We start from the raw sequence: 18,057 nt of genomic DNA, 5'->3' as shown, positions 1-18,057 counted from the left end.
GGCAGAGATCAGAGATGGTGTTTTTTTAATAATCATGTTAGCGTTTCACCATCTCTCATCTCCGCCAGTCAGCCTCTCAACCTGCCGCCTCTCTCGCGTGCGGGTGCACCGCACGTAAACACACGTGAGACGTGTACACATTTATTTTAATTTTATTTTTTTTCTGTGGGAAACACTGATCAAGCTGTGCGTACGCACAACTCTCCGCAATATTCCATTGATATATCACACCGGACCCAAGAATAGTGCAGACATGAACACACCTCATATTCCACCCCCAGAATGCCTCAGCACAACCATATATGGTCAGCACGTGCATAATTAAGTAGCCATGTGCGCTCTGTGGAGCGGCAACAAAGTAACAACAAAGACAACACCCGGAATGATGCTTCGGCGGACCTGGCCTGCCCTCGCTTTTGAGGTCGGTTGTGAGAAAAATGCCTACTGTCCAGACAACTGTGTTTTTTTAAAGCACCCCTGCATTACACAAACACACACATACGGTATATATAGCCGCACATATAGGCTATATCAGTGATCATAATAATGATGATAAGAGAAAATGCATTGTTCACTAAAACTGCACGTTGGCATCCCAGACTGAAATAAAATCTTTGCTTACAGTGAGAGCTGCTCTACTAAGTGAACTATATCTTTCTTGCGTTACTAATGTTGTTGTGTCTCGAGTGTTTCAGAGTCGGCCGGCTGTAAACCAGCTGACCCCGACTGACTTTTTTTTTTTTTTTGCGGTCACATCAGCACGGCTGCATCTTCGGTCGCGGCTGCTGTGGCATTTGCCCATATTGCCCTATGGCCAGTCCGGTTGTTTGTGTTGTCTGTCAAAACATGGATGAATGAAACCTATATCCACGCATCTTGTAGCCTATTTCTATCGAGGGAAAGTTATTTCAGGATATCCTGTTTTATCGCCCAGCCCGAAAGTGACATAGGCTATTGCCCGTTCATTCATGAGAAATCATCCAGCTACACTCTCGGTCAAACAAGGTGGGGAATGAACACTACTGTACAGTAGTTGGCTCATTTTAAAAACACACCGGCAGCATCGCCCACTGAGTTAATTAACTGCTGTGTGGAAAACCACGCTGTGGTCCATAATCGTGGTGCAGATGGGTGTGTTTGGAGCTGACAAGAGGATCGATAAAAGAGAGTGAGACGTATAGCTGCCGTCGTTACATTTTTCTCATTGAAAAACTATACTGTATTATTATTATATTGCATTCCCCATTCGTGTTCACTGCTCCGTGCTGCTGTCTTATCTTATATCTCACAGATGCCATCTGGCGGTTGTTTGGGCACATTGCAGCTTCTGGTGAAAACACAATTACTCCTCCACAAAAAGTCCGCATGACTCTCTCGTGACTCACGCGTGAATCTCGCGTGAAACCGTCCAAATGAAACTAGTACCCACTGTACGTCTTGACCACATATCAGCTGTTAAGCTGCAGCAGAGGAAACTCCGTCCCAACGAGACGAGCGCTTTTTTAAATTTTTTTTATTAAGCTCCGGTAGCGACCGGCTAAAATACGGCAGGATACTGTAAAATGGTGTGTTTATCAAAGCTTGGTCGCCGTGCTGAGGCACCGGGTCGGTTTGAGCTGCGGTCAGGCTACAAAACTCCTCAGGCAGTGATCAGTGTCTGCGGCTTTTTGACTCGTTACTCACTGGTTTCTGTGTGTTAGCGATGGTACAGCCTGAGGCCAGTATACAACAGGTAACAGTGTTGTTGTCTCTTTTCACCTCCTCTCTCCCTTGCAGTGATCAGTGTCGGCGGCTTTTTAACTCGTTAAATGATTGTGCTCCAGTATAATCGGTCCGCCTGAAACTCATCCAGTGAGAAACGTTCCGCGGTGCAAAAATAAGTGCAATTAAATTGCGTACATTTTTATAACGTGTTCATTTTTGTGTCATTAATTAATCATAATTAACGCGTTAAAGTGAACTAAAACTAAAGTAAACTCTAATATATACAGGACGGTCTCAGAAAATTAGAATATTGTGATAAAGTCCTTTATTTTCTGTAATGCAACTAAAAACATGAAAATGTCATACATTCTGGATTCATTACACATCAACTGAAATATTGCAAGCCTTTTATTATTTTAATATTGCTGATTATGGCATACAGCTTAAGAAAACTCAAAAATCCTATTTCAAAAAATTAGAATATTTCCTCAGACCAAGTAAAAAAAAAAGATTTATAACAGCAAAACAAAATCAAACATTTGAAAATGTCAATTAATGATCCAGGCGTACTCAGTACTTGGTTGGGAATCCTTTTGCACGGATTACTCCATCAATGCGGCGTGGCATGGAGGCAATCAGGAGCAGATCAACAGCAATCCCTGCTGAAAAAAATCTGAGAAACCATTAGGAATATTCTATGGGTTTCTAATGGTTCCTGATGGTTTCTAATGGTTTGTAATGGTTACTTATGTTTTCCTAATGGTTCGGTCTGTTTTTCTAATGGGATTCTATTATCTCCTACTGGTCCCTATTAGTGGTTCCTACGGAGTCTAATGGTTTCCAACAGGAGTCTAATGGTTCCTACGGGAGTCTAATGGTTTCCAACAGGAGTCTAATGGTTTCCAACAGGAGTCTAATGGTTCCTACAGGTGTTTCTATACCAGTCTAATGGTCACTATACAGTGGTCTAGTGGTCACTACAGGGTGTAGTGGTCTCTGTGATGGAGGAACACAGATGTCATGACTTATCCATCCAAGAGGAGGGAAAAGAACACAACCTAATGGAGGTGCTAACTATTTCGCAATTTCGTGTTGTTTATTCGTTATGTCCCCGGTGTGAAACAGCATAGCCTACTCCTTCTTTAAAATGCAGGTCTTTTATTGACAAACATACTACAATAAAATGTAATTATTGATTTATTTTACTCTTAAATCTGAAGGTTTACAGCTATCTTTATTTATTCAAGTTAGATTTTAACTTAGATATAAAATATTTTTCTGAGCAAATATGAAGCAAAGTTGATACAATTATCCAGTCAATTTTGTAATTTTGATTCAATACTGACTATACGAAAATTAAAATCAACACACATGTGGTCAAATACGAGTAAATTCAACTATCTGCGACCTGACAGGCAAAACGCAGATAAATGTGAATTTATAGGGGGAGAGTGGGGGGGGTGGGGGGGGAGGAGAGGGAGGGGGGTTGCTCTCTGCCTGTTGCTAGCCTGTTGCTGGGGGACTTTTGCCAGCTCGACTTTTGATTGGTGCATCGAACATGCAGCGTCACTGTGATTGGCTGTTGGATTAGGCAGTTGAAAACCCAACGATCTCCGGGGATTTTCGCACTTCGACAACGGCTGGAGGAGAAGGAACCAGAGCAACGGCTCCCTGTCCTTTTGATGGAAGAACTATGAAAAAGGATGCGTGATACAGGCGTGGTGACCGGAGAGGAAGCCCAGAGATTCAGAGGTACCGGTACTAAACTTAAATTTAAACGGAGTGTCATGTCCGTTGACAAAACGTTAGCGTTAGCGTTAGTGTCACAGGTTTACTTCTTTTTCTCTGGCACACAGATGAACAGACAGAGACAGGTAAGTTCCAGACAAAGGAAGTTTATTTTTAACAGGGAAAATTGTTCAAACTTCCTAAAAATAATGGACGCTGGTGGCAAGGGGGATAGGGAGTATAAAGTCTTTAAAAGAGTCTTTAAACGTTTACTTCACCTCAATGATTGGGCTCAGGCAGTGGAAGGGAGAGGGGAAGGGGAGGGGGTGAGAGGACGTGTAGTGAGGAAGGCGGTGTGGTCCTGGTCCCGACACACAGCGTGGCTGCAGTATTTCTCTGGTTCCGTGGGAGGCAGTGTGTCGTCCTTTACCTCCAACGAGCCGTTGCTATTTGTCTCTCATTCACAGTCCTTCCATCAGCTCGATCGACGAAGCTCTCTGCCGTCGATCAGCGTCTGTTTCCTCAGCTCCACTAGCCAGCCAGCTCGCACACAGTCCTGCCCTGAATGCTTTTCAGCCTGCTGCCTGATTGACTGCATGGCACAGTAATTGGCAACTCGCTGCAGGTGTGATGGGGAGGTCCTTCTGAGCAGTGAAGAGAAACTCAGAACAAAGTGAAATCACACAAAAAAAAATGCAAAACAACACACTAGTGAATAATACACACACAAAAAGAGTCTCTTCTTGGCTTTGTGACACTCCCCCCAACTTTACCCGTTGTCGTCCCGACAACTGGCTTCTACTCACGAAATCTGGCAGGCCTAACCCCCAGATTTGTCCGTGTGGACCTGCGCGGTGGACTGTCTATGTGTGGGCCCAGTTGTTCTGCTGGAATTTGGACTTCTTGCATCCGTGCTGCTCTAGGCTCCTGCACTGCTGGTCCTGGTGGCTGTAACTGTTCAGCTGGCTGACCCCCTGCAGCCTGGTCTTGTATTGGCATCCACTGAGGCCTAAAAGGAAGCATCAGGGGGGGCCTACTCACCACTGATCTGTCCTGTAGCTGTCCTGTTTCAGGGGGTGGTTCTTCTATGGGGTATGAACAGTGCCTCAGGTTATTGCGTTGAATGGTTTTCTCTGGCCCGTCGCGGCCTTCTGGCCGGATCCTATATACAAGGTCATCAGGAGAGAGGGCTGCAATCACCACAAAAGGCTCCCGTACCCATCGGGGCGCCAATTTCCCTTGGGCTCTCCAACGGAAGTTCCTGATGAGGACCCTCTCTCCAGGTAAGAGTGGTAGAGCTTGCTGTCTTTGATTGTGTCGCTGCTGGTCCCTCTTTTGTCTCTTTTGGGCATGTTTTGCAACAGTTTCATATGCCCAGAGCAGGGTTTTGTGGTGGGTTTGTGTCCACCCTCTCGGTGTGGCTCCTTCTGTGGCCGTGCTGGCGCCCATCATCACATCCACCGGGAGACGGGCATGCCTGCCAAACATCACAAAAAAAGGAGACAGGCCAGTAGATTCATGCACAAAGTTATTATAAGCATGTACTAATTCTGGCAGTTTCTGGGGCCATTGTGTCTGTCCCTCCCCCTCTAAGGAACTCAGCATTGTGAGTAGTGTCTGATTGAATCTTTCCACAGAACCATTTCCTTGAGGATGGTAAGGGGTTGTTCGGCTCTTCCGGGCTCCGTACATCTTACACAGTTCTGCCATTACTGAGGACTCAAATGCAGCTCCACGGTCTGAGTGTATCCTCTCTGGGCACCCAAATGGCTGGATGACGTGCTGCCAAAGCATCTTAGCTGTTGTTATAGCAGTTTGGCCCCTGGTTGGCATTGCCCATGCAAACCTTGAGAAAACATCTGTGGCCACTAGGATGTTTGGATATACGTCACCGTCTCTCCCCAGGGACAAATAGTCTATTGCTAGTATTTCCATAGGATAAGAAGTGACAACAGACTTCAACGGGGCCCTCACCTCTGGCTGTGATCTCTGTGACCGGCAGTACTCACATTCAGTTGACCATCTATGAACGTCTTCCCCCTGCCCGGGCCAGTAGAACCTCCGCCTCAAGAGGGACATGGTTTTGGCTCCTGCCATGTGGCCGGCTGCCTCGTGGTATTCCTTCCACACCAACCTCCTCCATCCTGGGGGTACGACAATCTGTGTACACAGTTCACTTGTTCCACCTTCCTCCATGAACCTCATGAGCAGACCATCATTTATCCTTAGCTGGGACAAGCATTTAGTATAAGGTGTTAATAGTTTTCTGTTTGGCCTTTCAATGTGTTCCAATGGTTTACCTTGTTGTACCAGGGTTATAACATATCTTAAAGTGGGGTCTTCCTGCTGGCGTCCCGTCCATTGCTGGAGTTCACCTGATGTGCCATCCTCTGTATCCACAGCCATGACGTGGCATTTTGGTTCCTGGGGCCTCCGTGACAGGGCGTCTGCATTGTTGTTCTCCTTCCCTGGGCGATATTTCACAACAAAATCATAGTTAGCCAATTGTGCCACCCATCTTTGCTCAGCAGCCCCCAGATTAGCAGTGTTCAAATGGACCAAGGGATTATTATCGGTGAACACGGTGAGCTGTGCCCCCCACAAATAGTCCTTGAATTTCTCGGTTATAGCCCACTTCAGTGCAAGTAGTTCCAATTTGAATGAACTGTAGTTTTTATCATTCCGCTCATTTGGGCTCAGAGTTCGACTTGCGTAGGCTATAACTCTCTCCTTTTCTCCTTGTACCTGGGAGAGTACTGCACCCAACCCCTCAAAGCTAGCATCAGTATATAATTTAAAGGGTAGCTTGTAATCTGCATAGGCAAGAATAGGAGCACTCACCATCATCTTCTTCAGGTCTTCGAAGGCTTTTTGGCAGCTGGGTGTCCATTCAACTGGTTGGCTCTTGGACCCCAGCTGTTTGGTACCATGTGTGAGTGCATGCAAAGGGGCAGCAATCTTGGCAAAAGAAGGAATAAACCTTCTATAATAACCCACAAATCCAAGGAAGGAGCGCACCTGTTTTACAGTGGAGGGCGGTGGCCAATCCTGTACTGCTTTAATCCTGTCAGGGTTTGGAGACACTCCTTGTTGGCCAACCACATGTCCCAGGTAATTCACCTCAGTCTGGAACAAGGTGCATTTCTTAGGCTGCAACTTCAGTCCATGTTCGTGGAGTTTCTGAAACACTCTATCCAAATGGGTTAAGTGCATATCAAAGGATCCAGAGTAAACAATTATATCATCAAGATATATGAGCAGAGAGTCATTTACCTGTGATCCGAGGCAGCGTTGCATCAGCCTCTGAAAGGTCGCAGGGGCATTACAGAGTCCAACTGGCATTCTTTCAAACTCATACAGCCCTAAGGGAGTCGTAAAGGCTGTTTTCTCTCTGTCTGCAGGGGCCATCTTAACCTGCCAGTATCCACTGGCAAGATCAAGAGTAGAGTACCACTCGGCTTGGTTTAGTGTGGTCAGGGCTTCTTCGATGCGGGGGAGGGGATAGGCATCCTTGTGGGTGAGGGCATTGAGACGACGGTAGTCCACGCAGAATCTCCAGGCTCCTGATTTCTTTTTAACCAAGACCACTGGGGCTGCCCATGGGCTACTGCTCTCTCGAACAACTCCTCTTTGCAGCATGCTCTGTAGTAGGGATCGTAGCTCTTGGTAGAGACTAGGAGGTACAGGCCGATATCGTTCTCGGGAGGGAGGTGCATTACCTGTAGGAATCTGATGTAGGACGGCCTCTGTTTGCCCAAAGTCCTCCTCATCCTCGGCAAACACACACCTCCACCTCTGTCCTGTTGTTGCTGTGGGAGGTGGGGACACTGGGGAAGGTCTCCTGCAGTGTTATCCTCTGCCAGTTCCTGCACAGCTCTCACCTTCACCTCCACTTCCCCATTTGTCTGCTCCTGTAACACAAACTCATTAGCATAGATTTGGTCAGGTAAGATGCGACAGACTTTTGCTAGTGATTGACGTTGTGGGATCTCGATAGGGTAAGGGTGAGGATTACACACACGTATGGGGATTTTATTTTTCACCACTTCAACCACTGTATGTGCCACTTGCCATGTTGTCTCCTCATCCATCCTCTCCACCAAAGCGGTATATGTGGCCTTACCAGTATCCCCAGGAACCTGTGTCCACAACACCATCTCAGTCTCTGGTGGCACTGTGACTGGCTGTTGTTTGGTCAGCCGGGCGGTGACTGGTTGGTCTTCTGTGGGGCCCACCACCGTGGCTCTCTGACAACAGGCGAATACTCTGTCCCATTCACAGCGTGAGTGGGAAGGAACAGCAGATTTAAAAACTTGTAATCCAGGGTGTCCCCCACCATTAACAGTCTCCCACACTGTCCCAATTGCATTCATCCCCAGCAATCCATGTTCAGGCCCCATACAGTCATCCGATACAATCAATACTCCTCGTTGTGAGATTTCCATACCCCCAACTTTAAAATCCAATACTACATAGCCTACATAAGGAATGCATAGTCCATTTGCTGCTTTCAACTTTAACCAATTAATGGTTTCTTTGCCTTCTGCCTGTTGGTCTTTATAATGTCTTTTAAAAAAGGCTTCACTAAAAAGGGTTACCTGGGATCCAGTATCGAGGAGGCAAGGGATGGTCTTTCCCCCAGCTGTGACCTCGACTGTTGGACATTCTCCGACGAAAGAGGGCTTCGATGGTGCTCCATTTTGTTGTTCTCCGTCCACTCGCCCTACAGTGGCCGGACTTGGGAGTTTAAAGGTGCCTGGACCTGATGGCGCTGAGAGCAGTCTCGACGGAAGTGCCCAGGTTGTCCACAATGCAAGCAAATTGGGCGTCCCTGTTCATCCCAACGGGGGCGTGCAAGTGGGCGCCGAAGGCGGGCCTGTTCGAGGGCTCTTTCTGTCTGGACTGGGGTCTGTCTGCTGTTCTTCAGTTCCTCTTTCAGGGAATTTCCCAGCTCTGTGACTAGTCTTACCAGTTCTGCCTTGGTTTCATCTTTCCATTTGGTGAAGTCATCAGTAGGGGGCATTGTGGTGACTTGATGGGACTGTCCTTCACAATCATCACCCCAGCCTTCTTTCTCCAATTCCTTCGCTTCCTGAAACAACTCAGAACAAGTCATGACAGGATTTCGGCGTACTTGCCTTTGGAGCTCTTTTTTTATTGGTCCGGCCTGTAGGCTGACAAGGATTTGGTCTCTCAAAGTAGCCTCTTGGTTGGCGGATCCATTTGGTTCTGCTGCTCTCCACTGCTGGAAAGCCTCTCTGATACGCAGACTAAAATCGCTCAATGGTTCCCCACTGCCCTGTCTAATGTTAAAAAATTTTGCCCTTAGGTCAGCAGTAGATGGATTCCTGCCATACAATCTGTTTAAAGATTCAAATATTTTATCAGCTGTATTTGTAGCGTCCTCATTGAGTAGCTGAATCTCCCTTTTAGCGTCCCCCTCTATAGCACTAAGAATAAAATCAATTTTCTGTTGTTCTGTGAGATTCTGAGCCCTAAGAAGGGCTTTCATCTGACTGGCCCAGCCTCCATATTCAAGTCCACTGGTCTTGCCATTAAACTTTGGAGCCCAGGGTACCCCCATGAACCAGGGCCACATTGAATTAAAAGCAGCTGGCCCAGGCTCTGCTGCTGCTGGATTTTCATTACTCATGACTGTACACCTATAGAGATTGCCAGCGTGTCGTCATCATGACGTATTCCCGGCGGGGAACGCAAAGCATTGTGGGAATCTATGGCACAAACAAATGCGCCAGACTTTGAATTTGTGGAGGCAAGAACGCCAGTTTCAAATATCTACTGCTCTGGTTTGAAGATGCCGTCAACCTGCTGTGTTGTGAATTGCAACAGTCGTTCGCACGATAGACAGGGCAAAAAGATCCGCAATGGACTTTCGTTTTTTTGTTTACCAGCATGGAAAGTTGGGCAGCAGGTTAATGTCAGCGGACCACACCTTATGTTCATAGGGATCCAGCCCTTTGATTGTCTTTATTTTGTCCTCGTATCGTTTCTTTGCGGCTGGATTTAGTTTTAGGCGGTATGGTTCTTTGTTGTTTCCCTTTGCCCGCTGCATTGTGCCAGTTAATTCTGTTTTTTTATTGTACTTTTGTTATTATTTAGGGGAGCGCCGGGTCGATTGATACACTTTTCATTTAGACGTCTTTTTCAAAGATGACGTTATGTACACAAACATTTTTATCATGTGATCAACAACTCACATGTGTATTCTCTTTTTAACACATATGTTGGATGATCGCGCTGTTTTATAACTTTGAACGTAAGTTGACATTTGTTTCAAACGCCCCACCTATGCGGGTCGTTTGAGACACAGAGGAGGGACGGTTGAAACAGCATGTTTTAAACAGAAACTACTGACATTACTCTCGTTTTTATGCAGCATATCAGACAACATACTAGTGTACTAGTTATTGCCAAAATGTCACATAATTTCTCACAATATAAATAGGTCAAATAAATATTTTTGTCCCGTGCGTAATTGTCAAGATCCGCATTTCGATTAAACTCGCCTTTCTTCTTTTGTACGAGTTGTTGGACAACTGCATTTTCATTTCATTTACTTATTTCCCTGTCCTGAGTCATGTTTATGGATACACAGTTGAACATATTGTCATTTTACCCTCGGCATTTTCCCCTCACTTTGCTGAATATCTGTTGATTCACGTCATAAACACGAACATTAAAAATATGTGGTGTTTATTAAAAATACATGTTGTTCATTAAAATCGGTTGTTGTTCATTGCAAAACAGTTAGGGTATTAATTTGGTGATTTATATACAGATATTGATCGCGCAATGTGACCACAGTCACTACGCACGGTGGCGTGAGGGACATTTGAAACAGCTGTATCAATCGTCCCTGCAGCGACTACTGACACTTCAACCTGTTTTGCCTCTAAACTTCAAAACTATGACATTGCATACATTAGGACCTGTTTATGTACGAATTCATCTGTTGTTAGGTCATATTATTATTGCATGAAACACACAATACAACTTTTGGTCACAAAAAAACTACAGCACCTAACATTTTACTTTCCGTAGTCAAAAACAGGTTCGCGCTAATAACTTTTGAATGGCGTGACGTAATTTCACAAGCTTTCCCAGGATTGGTCGGTGTTGAGTGCTGAACATAGTGACAAAATCTGACGGTTCAAGCTTGTGTGGTTTTCGAGGAAATCGCTGTGTATCAATCGTCCCGTGTCTAGCGCGCTATGTAGATCGGGGGAAATTGGCCAAAGATACCCACAATCCTTTGCGTTTCTGATGACGTTGCCGCCCAGTTGGTCACGTGTCTTGGCAATCTCTATATACCAGAGATCCTGCCAACAACGCCAAAAAGTGTCACAGGTTTACTTCTTTTTCTCTGGCACACAGATGAACAGACAGAGACAGGTAAGTTCCAGACAAAGGAAGTTTATTTTTAACAGGGAAAATTGTTCAAACTTCCTAAAAATAATGGACGCTGGTGGCAAGGGGGATAGGGAGTATAAAGTCTTTAAAAGAGTCTTTAAACGTTTACTTCACCTCAATGATTGGGCTCAGGCAGTGGAAGGGAGAGGGGAAGGGGAGGGGGTGAGAGGACGTGTAGTGAGGAAGGCGGTGTGGTCCTGGTCCCGACACACAGCGTGGCTGCAGTATTTCTCTGGTTCCGTGGGAGGCAGCGTGTCGTCCTTTACCTCCAACGAGCCGTTGCTATTTGTCTCTCATTCACAGTCCTTCCATCAGCTCGATCGACGAAGCTCTCTGCCGTCGATCAGCGTCTGTTTCCTCAGCTCCACTAGCCAGCCAGCTCGCACACAGTCCTGCCCTGAATGCTTTTCAGCCTGCTGCCTGATTGACTGCATGGCTGTGTGTGTGTGTGTGTGTGTGTGTGTGTGTGTGTGTGTGTGTGTGTGTGTGTGTGTGTGTGTGTGTGTGTGTGTGTGAGAGAGAGAGAGAGTGAAGTAGTAAACTTAGATGCACTTTTTTTATGACCGATAACCAACGCTCCTTAACCGATGAGGTAAAAACATCGACTTTTTTTTTTTTTTTTTTTGCTGTTATAAAACACACCTGCGCTGCAACGGCTGATCAGCGCCAGATGAGTGTTCTCTGTATCAGCTGGAGGTTAGCCTAACAGTTAAATCGTCCAATGTTGAACTGTGTTATTATTTTTGACATGGGCTGTAGGTTCTCAAACTGTTGATCTATATGATGGAGGAAACACTGAATGTTACTGAATTTTATTTATCACAGCTAAGACATGCTTTGGGTTAGGGACAAGCTAGAAATATCTCCCTAGTTAAGTTAAATTATCTGAGTTTATCTTGACTGCTTTCCTTGTCAAGTGTGCAGCCATTTCATTTCCCTCTGTTTACTTTTTTCAGATAATGATGTGGATGGTGTAACAGTTGAGTGAGGCCTCCCAGACACCATGGTGCCCATTTAAAGGATCATTGAAAAAAGCAGATCAAATTCAGTTAATTCATCAACAATCTCAAGGAGCCAGTCACTTCAAGGTGAGCGTGTGTATGATGCTTTCAGAGCTTTCCTGAGTTATGTTTATATGTTTTTAAGGAAGCTTTAAAGTCAAAAGTTAGAACCTGCAAGAACCAGCCAGAGAAACATGTCCAAAGTCAGTGGTGCACATCAGACAAGTCAGATGTGTATTTCTTCTTAAAGGTCCGACAACAAAAATCATTTGAGCGGTGCCTTTGCTGACCAACCTTGTCACCTTGACCTCCTGCTCCCTGCACTTTTTGTTTTAACCTCTATTGTAACATGGCCCTATTTAATATAATGTAATATTGTAATGTATATTGTAATGTATTTTGTAATTTATAATGTTGACGACGTGTGCTGCTGCCCTCTTGGCCAGGTCGCCCTTGAAAATGAGATCTCGATCTCAACGGGTCTTTTACCTGGTTAAATAAAGGCTAAATAAAATAACCCCCCCCCTCTCTCTCTCAAAACTCTCATAAGGCATCAAGCGTTCGTGGCGAGGACCCATCCTCCATTGAGGCTCACGTGAAGGTCCAGCATAGCCAGTGCTAGAAGATGCACCCAGACACTAAGGACACCAACTATGGTAAGTGAAAACGTATCTTAAAGTGATAGTTGGGATGCAGACTACAGGGGTGCAAACTTGTCACCTTTCGGCGAAATTCGCGGCGAGGCGAGGCGAGGCAATGCACCTGTCTCTTTAAGGCGCGTGCACCTTATCTGGATGAAAACAAGTGGTGGCAGCGCTGCTCTTCTGTCCAACAATACACACCTGAAGCTTCACTTTTCATACAAACTAAGGCGACTTATATGTCGCACGTGCTACATCAAAACATGCCTGTGCTAAGATTGAATCTGCCCTGTAGCATGGGTGCTATGGGTAAACAAGAAGAAGAATCGCGACCAATTAGCGATTAGCGCGTTTAGCATTTATTAGGCTGCAGCGCGACCTGTGCAGCAGGAGCAGCAGCAGCAGGAGGAGGAGGAGGAGGAGGAGGTTGACTGACTGTGGCAGGACACCTCTGCCTCTGTTTCACTTTATGTTGCTGGTAAATAATGTGGTTGTAAAAGTAAAGTAGTAGGCTAAAGTTGAATTATTTTGTATGCACTAATTAAAGGGGCAGAGCTTTAAGAGACCTTTTAGCTTTTATATTTTATAAGATATAATTTTTGTAAGAACCACAATTAATAAATATAGGTTATATATTTCAGTGAATATCTAATTGTTCTTAGCATTTGTTAGATAACTTTCTTTGCCCAATAAATTAAAACATGTTGGAACTATCAATGTCTCCTCTCTTGCTGCCAGACTGTCCTACGTTTAACCTCAGACTGTCACAATGATGTATCAGATGTCAGACTGCCTCATTCTTTAAGTTTTAACTTGAATATACAAGACACGATTGATTTTCCCAACGATCAAAGTATACGAAACCGAACCGAAAACCATGACCACAAAACCGTGAACCGAACCGTTTACTTGAACATCTTTTAAATACATATTGCCACTTAATATGTTTTATGTAGCCTATGGCATTTTTAAGCTTCATGTGTGTTATTGGACAGAAAGAGCAGCGCTGCCTCGGAGCATAGCCTACGTACAGAAAACACATTACATCAATAAATAAATGTTTCCCCCTTCACATGTTTCAAAACCAAACACAGAGAGACAGCTTGTGCAGGTTTAACAGGAGCAAAAGCTGTGCTAACCTGAGTAAATCTGGACCCTAGTATCATGCTAAAATTGACTGTAAATTCACCTTTAAAGTTGTTTTGTTTTGTTTGGGGGTCGGTATCTTCTCACCTTTTTTACCGCTGATGAGTTTGCACCCCTGAGACTAGAATGTTTATTTGTCATGGCACATAAAAATACAACATAACTCAGTTTTGCAGCTTGAATTATATTCAACAAGATTTGGACCTGCAGTCCCTCGCTTTGTACTGGAGCAAAAACTCCCCCTTAAAGTCTTGAAATGTTCTTGAAATTCCTTTTTCTTGAAAGTCAGACTTTGACTAAAATATGAATATTTTTGTCTTTTTCTATTCCTCTCCAGGGAAAACCAAAAGACTCTCAGCACTTGGAGTAAACTGCTATCCCTGCAGACCCTTGACTTCATCTCCCTCCAGGGACGCTGGAAGGTTTTTTTTAGTGGGGGTCCTGCTGTCTACACCCCACTTCCCGTGTCCCTGTCTCTCTCCCATGTTTGTCTGTTTATGTTCAATATGTTTTAAGGTTTTTACTTGCTTCATGATGGTTTGATGGTTCGTGCTCTGAAATGATGTAATTAAAATCACAAACTGCAACGAGTTGTCACGCCCCATATGTCCTGTTCCCAATTCGGAGGGGAAAATATCCGAATACATACACAATTACACATATGTATAGACATGTCTCTGGTGCCCAGTGTTAGGACTCTGCTATAATTTCTGTTGCAGGAGTAGGTTTCTCAACATTTTTCTAATAGTTTTAGATCCTAATGGGACCAGTTTTCTAATGGTTTTAGCTCCTAATGGAACCAGTAGCTTTCTAATGGTATTACATTCTAATGGGACCAGTAGGTTTCTAATGGTTTTATATCCTAATGGTTCCTAATGGTTTATTTCCTAATGGTTTTATATCCTAATGGTTCCTAATGGTTTTATATCCTAATGGTTCCTAATGGTTTTCCTAATGGTTCCTAATGGAGGTTCCAATTCCCATTAGACCATTAGGAACCTAATGGTTCCTAATGGTTTTTTCTAATGGTATTCTACTGGATTTTTCAGCAGGGATGGCATTGATGGAACTGGTTGAGGAGTTAAGAAGTGCAATAGATGACAAGAAGTATGCAGTGGGTGTTTTTATAGATCTAAAGAAAGCGTTTGATACTATTGACCATGCAATTTTATTACAGAAACTGGAGAGATATGGGATCAGAGCAGTAGTAGGTGATCACTGCTTGCACTATTTGCTAATTCTGCAACAGCGTTCAGTTGCTATCAGCAGTCACACCATTTCCATTCTTGGAAATGCTTTTTCTAGTTATATATCAAAATGTGCGGTTCGATCGGGATCGGTGTGCTATTACTTTTTTCAACAGTGTACGAATTTTTCGCGACATAAGTCATGTAAGTCAATGGGACGGGCGGGAAAAAAAGAGCGAAAAAGACCAATCATTGGAGTTTAACAAACGTCTACTGCTCAGGCATACTTTCACCTAGAGACTCCATTTAAACTTTAAACAGTAGACACACGTCTTGTGTATTGGCGTATTACTCCACGTTTTGATAGGTCATATAGTTTTTGATCAATCCCTGTTCAATGACCATGATCATTTTTGGAGAAATTATGAGATTATAATGAGTGTGTATTGCACGGAATGTTCGTGTCAGAGTGCGTGACATCATCGGTTAGAGTGGGAGAGATGCCAGAAAAACTCCAGATTTTTTCTCTTTCCAAACTCCAAACGGCCACAATTTACACTCTACACACATAATTTCCGCCACGTTTGTAGACGAGCTCATCCTCGATCTCCTCATCTGCTCAAAATATCAGAGTGACTTACAGAATTTAAACTCTGAGCCTCTAAGTGCGGCCACGTCTGTCTCTGCTCCTCATTGACTCCAATACAAATATACAGAGAAGCAGAACGGCCTGATGTTTTAAAACTGCCAGCGTCGCCAAAATATTTACTGTAGAAACACCAAATCGTACCAAAATTTTCAGTAAGTCCTTAGAGCAACGTTGATCTGTGTTTTGTTCTGATAGGAGTTACCGTTTTCTCACCCTAAGCCTAAATGTGAGACCGGTGCAGAGGCAGAAAATGGCTCTTTTTCTCCACGTTTCTGTCTGTCTCAGCCTGCGGGGGCCCCTATCGCCGTGGTAACCTCTTTGATCCTCAGGCCAGAGCTCGTTAACTTCATAAACAATCCACCTGGCGCTCGTTTAAATGTTTATAAACAGAGACACAGCTAAATCAGACTGACACAGGATGCAGCTACTAACTAACTATGTGTCAAGTCAGTCACACACACACACACACAGACTCTAGGGCCAGTTTCATGTGATTACAGTCACACACACACACACACACACAAACACACACACACCTTCATGTGATTAAAACACAGTTAACGTGCAACAGAATTTAAACTTAAACCATGATTTAATCTGGTTTTAAAGTTAAACCTTGTTGGTGTCAAATGCGTCAAATGCCTCTCGTGGGAGCAGCTGAGTCCCCCCCAGCTGAAAGCAGCCCACCCCACCAGCCAGAGGGTCCAGGACCATAGGGACTGCAGTGGAGGAAGGCTGCCTTAACACCCTGCACAATGGCACCCAGTACACAGAAGTTAGACAGGACCAGTCAGCCCATCACCTGGTCCGTTCAACAAATCAGTTTATGCTACTGTGATTTATGTAGCCTAGTTAAATACTACAGTAATCATCATAGTGTATTGGCAGGAAAGACCATTTAAATCTGTATCAAATATCGATTAATGAATTAATAGATAATTTGCATGTTGGTCTTGGTTAAAGCAGATATCAGTGGAATGTTTTTGTTAATATAAGTCCTAAATAGTCCTATTTTCCGTCAGCAATCACTTACATGAAGTATTTCAGCCTAAACACGAGTCTCTCCGTCACTCTGCTCTGCTGTAACCCGAGGAGAAAATTTTCCTTGTGGGATACAAGTGTTATCCAATGAGGAGAGAGAACGGCATGAAGGGCTGTGTGTGCAGCCAAGGGATGCGCGTGAATGTGGTGACGTAGCACGAGGACCAATTGATGCCTGACAAGGGCGGGGGCTGCTAACTCATGGTGCGTTCAAAGAAACTCGTACTTTGTGTTTTTCCTTCCTGTGAAGTCATACCAGTTCGATCTGGTACGAGTTCACGGGTCGGAAGTTACGAGTGGCCGTTATAGGGAACTTTCACAGACAACAGGATGGTAAAAACACGAGCTACGGGTTACCTGGAACGCTACCAAGTCGTAGTTGTGACTTGAAGCTGTAACTTACGGTTTCAAAAGCCTGCCTTGAACGCAGCATTAGCCGAAACGGCCGTGAAGCTGATATCTGCTTTAAGTACCACCTTGAAAAAAAAAACAATGTTTTGTTGCTTAAGCTATTCAGTCATTCAATGGTATACTAAAATCCATGTGAAAAAAATGCTTCTCACTGTTCTCAGGTCAAATATTTATATGCGATTAAAATGCAATTAATTGCGATTAATTAATTACAAAGCCTCTAATTAACTCATTGAGTGCCGCGCTCCTTTCCAAAGTTTTAGTCAAGTGTACCGGCAATTTAGACCATTTTTGACTTTTTATGTAGAGCCACAGTGTATTCTATATTATTGCCACCAACACATACTGTAGCTCAATTGAAAGGTTTACCTTAATGCTTCAAGTGGCCACAAACCGTTTGTTTCTACGTGCCTCTGTTCCTGAGAAAAGTCAAGCTAAACATGGCTGGGTTTCACCAAAATCCCTCCTTTTTTTCTAGAAAAGGAGATAGAGCGTCTTTTATGAAAGGTGCGCTGTTTGTGTCTGTCGCTCTTCTGACACTCGCATTTCTGGATCAAAGGGCTCGTATAAGATAAATATATACAACAGTTGTTGTTCTATTCACAAAACCACCATCGGGGGCGGGGGGGGGCGCCACTAAACAACAATAACACAGACGCACCGTGCCGTGTCACAGCTTCTCCCCGCGGAGCGTGAGGGTCAGTCGGCCACCGCGGCTCGGGAAGACCGGTCCCGCCGGTGGTCGCGGTCCTTCCGTGGTACGGGTCGGTGATGCCGGTCTGCTTTGGTCCAGAGACCATCAGATTTTACCGCGGGAGGACTTTGGGGAGGACACGGTGTTGCTCGAGGTGAAGACCGGGCGGACTGTCGGCTGAGAGCTTCCTGGTTCAGCTCCGAGCAGCTCCGAGCAGCTGGAGCAGCAGCGCGGGTGAGAGCGGAGCAGCTGCGCTGCAGCTGCGCTGCATCTGCATGCAGAACTCGTTTGCAGAAGCCGAGTTATGATAAAAACTTCCAGATCATGAGCTGTCATGTGACTTTGATCGTCATCTATTTCAGTTCTCCTCGTCGTAGAGTCCCCAAATTTACATATAATGTGTATTAAAGTGTCTATTTTCATA

General features: G+C 44.6%; 1 long non-coding RNA gene across 1 annotated transcript; it reads left to right on the top strand.

Annotated features, from left to right (window-relative positions):
- The first annotated feature begins 3,309 nt into the window (after positions 1-3,309).
- LOC311008023 lies at positions 3,310-14,187 on the top strand. Its single transcript, XR_014596470.1, has 4 exons — positions 3,310-3,456; positions 11,820-11,951; positions 12,415-12,520; positions 13,989-14,187. It is a non-coding gene; the product is annotated as an uncharacterized lncRNA (long non-coding RNA).
- Positions 14,188-18,057: the final 3,870 nt, after the last annotated feature.

The sequence above is a fragment of the Trachurus trachurus genome, assembly GCF_905171665.1.
Source record: "Trachurus trachurus genome assembly, contig: scaffold_85_arrow_ctg1, whole genome shotgun sequence".
Lineage (NCBI taxonomy): Eukaryota > Metazoa > Chordata > Actinopteri > Carangiformes > Carangidae > Trachurus > Trachurus trachurus.
This window is presented reverse-complemented; position numbering and strand designations above follow the sequence as displayed.